The sequence below is a fragment of the Castor canadensis genome, chromosome X (genome assembly GCF_047511655.1).
Source record: "Castor canadensis chromosome X, mCasCan1.hap1v2, whole genome shotgun sequence".
NCBI lineage: Eukaryota > Metazoa > Chordata > Mammalia > Rodentia > Castoridae > Castor > Castor canadensis.
Genome location: NC_133405.1, coordinates 11,805,388 through 11,814,093, shown reverse-complemented (window position 1 = coordinate 11,814,093; position 8,706 = coordinate 11,805,388). Strand labels below are relative to the sequence as shown.

Below are 8,706 nucleotides of genomic sequence, written 5' to 3'. Positions count from 1 at the left end.
TCCCCATTTATCCACGTCTTTTCCAAATCTTCTAGATAATATTGTGGTTGTGATTTGTGTTTCACTGATAATTAATGATATTGAGCTGTAATGAAGTCAGCATTGGAAGACAGAATCATGAACAAATGGAACAGAATAGAGAGCTCAAAAATATAAGCCATGCATATATGATAAACTGATCTTCAACAAGGGTGCTAAGAATAAGCAATAAGGAAAAGAAAAGCTCTTCAATAAGTGGTATTCAGAAAACCAGCTATGTGTATGTAAAAATGTAATTGAATTCTTATCATGTACCATATGCAAAAATTGAATCAAAGTGATCAAAGATGTAAATGTAAGACCTAAAAATTGTAGTGATCCTAAAAAAAAAATAGGTGAGCAGCTTCTTGACATTCTTTTTGGCCATGATTAATTAGGTATTATGTTGCTGACCAGAGCCGGGAAAGAACAGACCACCAGAAATGAGAGTATATTAGGAGCCAGAGGACAAGGTTTCTGGAACCGTAGCCCCAAGTCCTTGTTTCTCCTCATATTTATTTGTTAACAGAAGCGCATAGCAATGACAATGTTTATCCGAATGAACAAAACAAGAAGTGATTTGAAAAACACTGCTCTACTTATATGTTACTTGTTAAAGCCCTTCCTTTAAAACTTCCAAGAAAGTGGACAAACCAGAACATTCTGTTTTCATGTGTGCTCAGTGTGCTGAGAAAATTCTTGGTGTGCCAAGAGTCATATTCTTCTGGTCTCATGTTTGCACAATACTGGAAGATATGCAGAAATGCCTTTGATTGTCCCCTTCTTCATCAGCCTATGTTTTCTGCCTGCAGCATTTCCCCTTTTTCTTTTACTTTGCAAATTTTGTAGCATAATGACATTGACTGCATGTTGATGAGCTGTGTTTATCCGTTTTGTTGTTGTTCTTTTCCAGACTATACATAAACAAATAAACAATATTATTAATATCACAATAATTAACAAGGTTCCTCCTCCCAAATACTTCAATTGATATAATGGATTTAAATTACTGACTATGTCAGCTATTTCTTCTAATAAATCAGTCCCAGAAACTAATTTTAACTGTTGTGAGAAATTTTCAGAAATATTTGCTGTAATTTCATAATTTCTTCTGTTATGTTGCCATGATTTATAAGCTTCTGTCTTATTTTATCCCATTAAAATTCATACTAATTCCAAGGAATAGGAGTTATACAGTATGTAGTAAAATTCCAATCACGTGTTAGAGTCATTTATCCTCTTAAACTTTGTAACTGATCTCTTAACATAACTACTGCAGATTCTAAATCAGCTATCTCAGCATTCAGTTGACTCTCTGTCTCTGACTATTCCATAGTTTCTCAGCATTACTATGCAAGTTTTGAACAAATTCTGTGGTTTGTATTCCTTGATGTAAAGCAACCCCAGCAACTGCAGCAGTAGTGGTTACTGCTATAATACCCATAATTATGGCTGTTAACATTCCTACAAACCGTTAAGCCCCTTTTAAAATTCATTAATTAAAGTATGAATTAACATAGTAAAGGAAGACTCAGCCCAAGGATGAGTCACATATACAGGTAACCATACTCCTGATCTTGCTTTCAGAATGTATAATTGTTGTCTAGTCCGGTTAATGTTAATGGACAAATTTATACAAGTATATAAAGAGCAATTGGTACAAATTAAGGTCCGATGTGTTTCATTCCACTGACCAGTCCAATCATTAACACATATGGGAGTGTAACACAAGCTTTCACATGATGTGAACCATTTTTTGTAAACATTAAGATGAACTTTCCAGTCTCATTTGAGAGACTACCTTTACATGAGTGCATTTTTTTAAATGCAGTGAGTAGTTTCCGTATGTGTTTCTGATGAGGATACCCTGGCATATAAAGAGAAGGTGCAGCAGACATCCCTCCACCATGCCACACTAATCCTTCACTCTGATTGGAATGTGTCTCAATACTATTGTGAGAATTATTAATGAGATGCTATTTCAACTCTTTTCCTTCTAGTTTTGTTCGGGCAGATCCAACAGGGCATTGATCAATGACTCTTCCATAGGAAGTATTAAGCAACTGCTGAACCTCCAGCCTTATACAATCAGTCCAATAGATTCAATCATCCATTTTCAACTATAGGAGTTGTGCATGGCTCTCCAATGAATCCTGTTTTATTAATAATATTACCTTCAAAGGAATATCCTGATAGAATAAACAATCTCCTACTCTTAGATTTTTTAGTACCATTTCTTATAATAGACAACCATGCTCGTCGATTTATCTTTAGACAATGACTAATGTTGCCAATACAAACAGGGGGGGCTTTCAGACCCCAACTCATAAGAGACCTTTAATGTTAATCTTTGTTCTTCAGGTTTTAATGCTCCTCTTTCATCATAAGGGCCTGGTAACCAACCAGTCATTTGCATACACAGGAACTGTTGGGTCCCACCATGTGATTAATCTATTTAAAGGTGGGTTAGGTATGTATGCCCAATAAGTATAATTTTCCACTGTTATTACCTGAATAGATGTTAATGTCAACACAGCAAGAAACAACGCTTCGGGAGTCATACTTTGCCCTGAACAAGTTATCACATTTTGCCCTTCATTACACAATTTCTTGATTTGTCCCCATGTTGGAAATAATGCATTTGCAGTACGAGTAGTGGGTAGTCTTCTCTCTGTTCTTCCCAATGTCATGTTCTCCATTTCTTCAGTGGGTGGTTGAAAATCAAATCGAGGTCTTTTGCTCATATCTTGCTTTGATCTGTATTTGTGGTTTCCAAAGTTCTTCTTGTTTTCCTGGAATGACATGAGCAAAACCTCTTCCCCAAGATTTTATCCATCCTTTTTCCTATATATCATTATCATTGCAATACCATATTGGTTGCAATTCTGACACTGGTTTTATCCTTATTAATATTGTGTTCCTAATGCCTCTGAGCTGCAGTAAGACCATCTTCTGCTATATTCAAAAAATTTAATGTACATAAAGCTCTTAATATTCTTACTCTTGGGGTCTTTATTCCCCCTTTTTGTTTAATTAACATATCTTTTAATGTTCTATTAGAGCGTTCAACAATTGTCTCTCCTTGTGAATTATATGGAATGCCAGTAATATGTATAATTTGCCACTGAGAAAAAAATCTTTTCAGTTTTTGACTTGTACAGGCAGATGCATTATCTGTTTTTATAGTGTGTACAATTCCCATAACATTAAAAGCTTCTAATAAGTGGAGAATTACAACATCAGCCTTTTCTTTAGTTAGAGCTGTAGACCATTGAAATTTAGAGTAAGTATCTATGGAATGATGTGCATATTTTTGTATGCCAAATTCAGAAACATAGGTGACATCCATCTGCCAGATATGATTTGTTTTATCTCCTCTTGGATTTACTCCTGGTGGAAAAAGAATTCCATGTACTTGCTGATACTGATGACAAGTTGATGTTATTTTTTTAGCTTGTCTTTGAGTAATATTAAATCATTGTTTTAAATGTCTCCAATTTGCGTGAGTCTATGGTATTGATTGGCCTCTAATAGTAGAGGAGAAATTAATAATTGATCAATATCATTATTACCTTTTGTCATCGTGCCAGGCAATTGTGAATGAGCTCTTATATGAGTAATAAAAATAGGAGTATTGCATGATAATAAGATGTCTTGTAACTGGTGAAACAGAAAAAACAAGTCATTACTGTTATGTGGTATATAAGCAGTAACAATATGTTTTACAGTATAACAAAAGTATTGTGAATCAGTTACTATATTAAGAGAAGTAGATATATCTTGCAATAGTAAAATAATAGCAGCTAATTCAGACTTTTGTACAGACTTATAAAGTGATTGTTGTACTTTATGAATAATGCCATTAGTATAACCAATATATCCCAATTTATTGGCATCAGTATAAAAAGTAAGTGCACCCTTTATGGGTTCCTCTTGTATTATACTATCAATAATGACAGATGTATGTTTTAAAAATTGAAGCCATTTATTTTTTGGAAGTTTATTATTTATAGAACCTAAGTAATGACTTAAAACAATTTGCCAATTAATATTTTCCTGGATAGCTTTTTCAATGTGATCATTAGTTAATGGTAATATGATAGTTGTGAGATCTTGACCACTCAATTGTCTAAATCTCTGTCGACCTTTCGAGATTAATTGTGCCATTTTGTCAAGATAAGTAGATAATCGCTTATTTTCCTTATTTGGTAAAAATATTCATTCAATGATAATATTAGATACTTGAGCTATGCATCCAGTAGGAGAATGGAGAGTAGGGTTAATGATTAATTGAAAAGAAAAGGAAAGATCTACACAATCAATATAGGCTTGTTGAATATATTGTTCTAAGACCTGTAATTCTTTTTCAGCCTGACTACTTAATATTTGTGGGCTGAAAATATCAGAATCTCCTTTTAAAGTGTCAAATAAATGCTGTAAAGCATAATTAGGAATTCACAGAGAAGGTGGTAACCAATTTATATCTCCTAATAATTTTTGGAAATCATTTAAAGTTTTTAATGTATCTCTCCATATAGAAATTTTTTGCAGTTTAACATGAGTCCTTTCCAAAATATATCGTAAACACATATAAGGTTCTTCTTTCTGTATTTTCTCTGATGCATTTTCTAAACCATATTGTGGTAAAATTTTTTGAGCAGATGAAAATAGTTCATTAACCTGTTCTTGTGTCTTCATAGCAAATAAAATACCATCCATATAGTGAATAATAATAGCAGTAGGGAACATTGTTCTCAATTTACTCAAAGGTTAATTAACAAAATGTTGACACAAGATGGAACTATTAAGCATTCCTTGTGGTAATACTGTCCATTGATATCGCTTCATTGGTTCTTGATTATTAATAGAAGGAATGGAAAAGGCAAATATTTCTCTATCTTTAGGTTGAAAGTGTATAGTAAAGAAACAATCCTTTAAATCTATAATTATAAGTTTCCATGACAATGGAATCATAGCAGGCTGAGGTAAGCCTAGTTATAAAGGGCCATGGGTTGAATAATCTTATTTATATTTCATAAATCTGTCAACATTCTCCACTTTCCTGATTTCTTTTTAATCACAAATACAGGAGAATTCCAAGGACTTGTAGAAGGTGCAATATGATTCTTTGTTAATTGTTCATATACTAGTTCTTCTAATGCTTTTAATTTTTCTTTTGTTAGTGGCCACTGCTCAGTCCATATAGATTTTTCTTGGAGCCAGGTTAAAGGAAGTGTATACTGAGAAGTGGCCCTTCCTATAAATTTGGATACCTAAGGCCTATTTTATCTTGTTTCCCTTTAATTTGTAAAGCTTATATAACACCTTGTTCATTTTTTCCTAATCCTTTTTTATTATTATATCCCATTCTAGCCACCATATTTTTCACTGAAGAATTTAAAGTAGGGATATTAAGAGAAGCACCTCATTCTGCTAGTAGATCTCTTCTCCATAAATTTATTCCTATAGCTGCAATATATGGTTTTATTTTTCCTTTCTGTCCTTCAGGACCAATACATAATTTTACTTCAGTACTTTGCCATATATCTGTAATTTGACCAATGCCAGAAAAGGTTGCTTTAATTTTAGTCATAGGCCATTGACTTGGCCACTGATCTAAAGATATGATGGATACATCTGCACCAGTATCTAAAAGACCTTGAAAATATGTATCATTAATAAGTAACATTATTTGAGGATGATTGGAATCTAAAAGTGTTTGGAAATAAACATTTTTTCCCAGTACTACCAAATCCTCCATTTATACCAGTATTTAATATCCTCCCTTTAACATATGGTAAAATTAAAAGTTGAGCAATGCTCTGATCTTTTAATATTTGTAAAGGTTTGTCTACTTGTGCCATAGTTAAAATTTCTCCATTATAATCAGAATCAATAATTCCAGGGAATTATTGATGCCATTGTCATGCTACTTCTACCTAAAACTAACCCCATTGTTCCTTCCATTAAAGGTCCACAAATACCAGTATGCAATTTATATCTGCCTAATCTGTGCTATAAATATATATTTTGAGAGCTAGGTAAATCTAAAGCTACACTTCCCCTTGTTGCAGGGTAAAGAGTTGAGATAGGTTTGAATGTGCCATCCCATTGCTGACTGGGTACGTCTGTATTAATTGACCCACATTTTTGATGAAGGGGCCCTCGGTCTGGCCCCTCTGCAAGTTTCCCTGAATAGCATTTTTATTAGCTTTCCATCTAGATCTACATTCATTAGCCCAATGATAACCTTGTCTGCATATAGGATATAAAGAAGGAGGTTTAGGTTTTTTCATTGGATCTACAATGTTTTTGTTATTTATTTTCCTACTTTCTTTTTTCATATGTCCAATTTTTCCACATCCATAACATTTTGTTTGCCCCTTTTTTATTCCAGTGTTTAATGCAGCAGCTAACAAATTAGCTTTAAAACTTTCTGATCCAACATCCATACAAGCCTTAATATATTCATCTAAAGGTGCTCCTTGAGCTCTCAAGGGGTGTAAAGGCTTTTGACAGTCTGCATTTGCATTTTCAAAAGCCAATGTTTGTAACAATAAATCTTGTACATCAGGCTGAGAGATAGCTTTAGTAATAGCAGTTCTTAGTCGAGATAAAAAAATCTTTGTATGGTTCTTTACTAGATTGTAAAATCCTAGTAAAAGACTGTGAATTTTTCCCAGGAGGTTCAACTCGATCCCATGCTCTCAAACACTATCGAGTTTGAACTATTGCTGCATCATCATATTGTAATTGAGCATTTACTCCAACCCAGGGTCCAGATCCTATAATTTGTTCAGCAGTTATCGGAACATTATTTTGCTGATTTCTATGGGCCATTTGTCGGGCTTCATCCTGCCACCAGGTACGAAATTGTACATATGTACCTACTTCAAGAACAGTCTTTGCCAATGGGTCCCAGTCATAAGGTATTAATCAAAATTCAGAAGCATATCCCTGTAATAATCCTCTGCAATAAGTAGAATGCATACCATATGTTACAACTGTCTGTTTTATATCTTTTAGGTGTTTATAAGGTACTGGAGTGTGATCAGATCTGTATCCTCCATTTGGAAAATCTGGGCTTGGAAGAACTTGTGTTACTGTTACTGGAAATGTGCGATAATCTAGAGATGTAGTAGGCAAATGATAAAAGGTCTTAGAAAAATTATTATGAGATCTAGTGGATAAATCACATTTATCCATATTGCGAGCTGATTTTTGTACTTCAGCCATTAATGCATGATATTGACTCTTCTGAACCATTATGGGTGATTCATCTGAAGAGGACCCTGAACCTGACTCATGTTGAGAGGAATCATGGTCAGAAGATGCTGCTGATTGCCCAGGAGAAGACTCCTTCTTATTTTGCCTAGGGCCCTTTAACTGCTTAAATAATCTTTTATCATCTTTCTGAGATGACAGGGGAGGTAAAGGTGGAGAAATAAACTCATCGGCAGAAACACAAGGTCGGGAAGTATGTCTCACGTCACTCTCTGTATCAGTGACCACTTGTCTAGATTCTTTAGAATCTGTGGTCATAGGTTTTAATACAGAAGAAAATAAAGAACATAACGACCAGACATGAACAGGTATTATGTCCCCTCTTTGTTGTGCCCTTCGTAGAGCTCTCATCACCTTTTTCCACACTTTATAATTCAACATAGTTCTTCCCTCAGGATGAAACCAATAGCAATGCCGATGAACATGATGAAATAATTCCTGAAAAGATTTGTCTTTAATCTTTATCCCTGAGCCCTTCAACAGTCCCTTAAGCAATGTCATATACTGAGACTTAATTGAAAGGGAATTGTCCATAATTCTGGCTCTGAGAATCCTGAAAGTTTCACTTACCTCCAAGCGGCCGTTTTCCCTTTCGTTTCTAAAGAAGCTGTCTCTCTGCCTCTTTGATCCTGCCACTACGACAAATGTTGCTAATCGGAGCCTGGAAAGAACAGACCACCAGAAATGAGAGTGTATTAAGATCCAGAGGACTAGGTTTCTGGAACCGCAGCCCCGAGTCCTTGTTTCTCCTCATATTTATTTGTTAATAAAAGCACGTAGCAATGATGGATGTTTATCCGAATGAGCAAAACAAGAAGTGATTTGAAAAACACTGCTCTACTTATATGTTACTTATTAAAGCCCTTCCCTTAAAGTTTCTGAGAAAGTGGACAAACCAGAACATTCTGCTTTCATGTGTGCTCAGTGTGCTGAGAAAATTCTTGGTGTGCCAAGAGTCATATTCTTCCAGTCTCATGTTTGTACAATACTGGAAGATGTGCAGAAATGCCTTTGATTGTCCCCTTCTTTGTCAGCCTATGGTTTCAGCCTGCAGCAGTATTACACCCAAAGCATTGACACCAAAGGCAAAATTATATACATGGAACTATATCAACTAAAAAGCTTCTGTGTAGCAAAGAAAACAAACAGAAAAAAGAAAGCAACGTATAGTACAGGAGAAGATTATTTTCAAACTCTTTATTTTATAAGGGGTTACTTTTTAAAACAAATGAAGACTTCCTATAATAAATAGCAAAAAATAACAAAAATCTTTTAATCTGATTTTAAATGTGAGAGAAGGACTTGAACATCTGTTTATGTAAATAAGATATACAAGTTAGTGGACAATTTAAATTTTGTCACATTTGAATTTCTCTCTACCTTACTTTCTCTTTGTCTCTGGCC

General features: G+C 34.4%; 1 long non-coding RNA gene across 1 annotated transcript; it reads right to left on the bottom strand.

The window, feature by feature from the left end:
* Nucleotides 1-485: 485 nt before the first annotated feature.
* On the bottom strand, nt 486-8,095 carry LOC141419716 (uncharacterized). The gene is made up of 3 exons (XR_012444338.1): nt 7,873-8,095; nt 3,591-3,678; nt 486-932 (listed from the first exon to the last, which is right to left on the bottom strand). It is a non-coding gene; the product is annotated as an uncharacterized lncRNA (long non-coding RNA).
* Between the last annotated feature and the right edge of the window lie 611 nt (nt 8,096-8,706).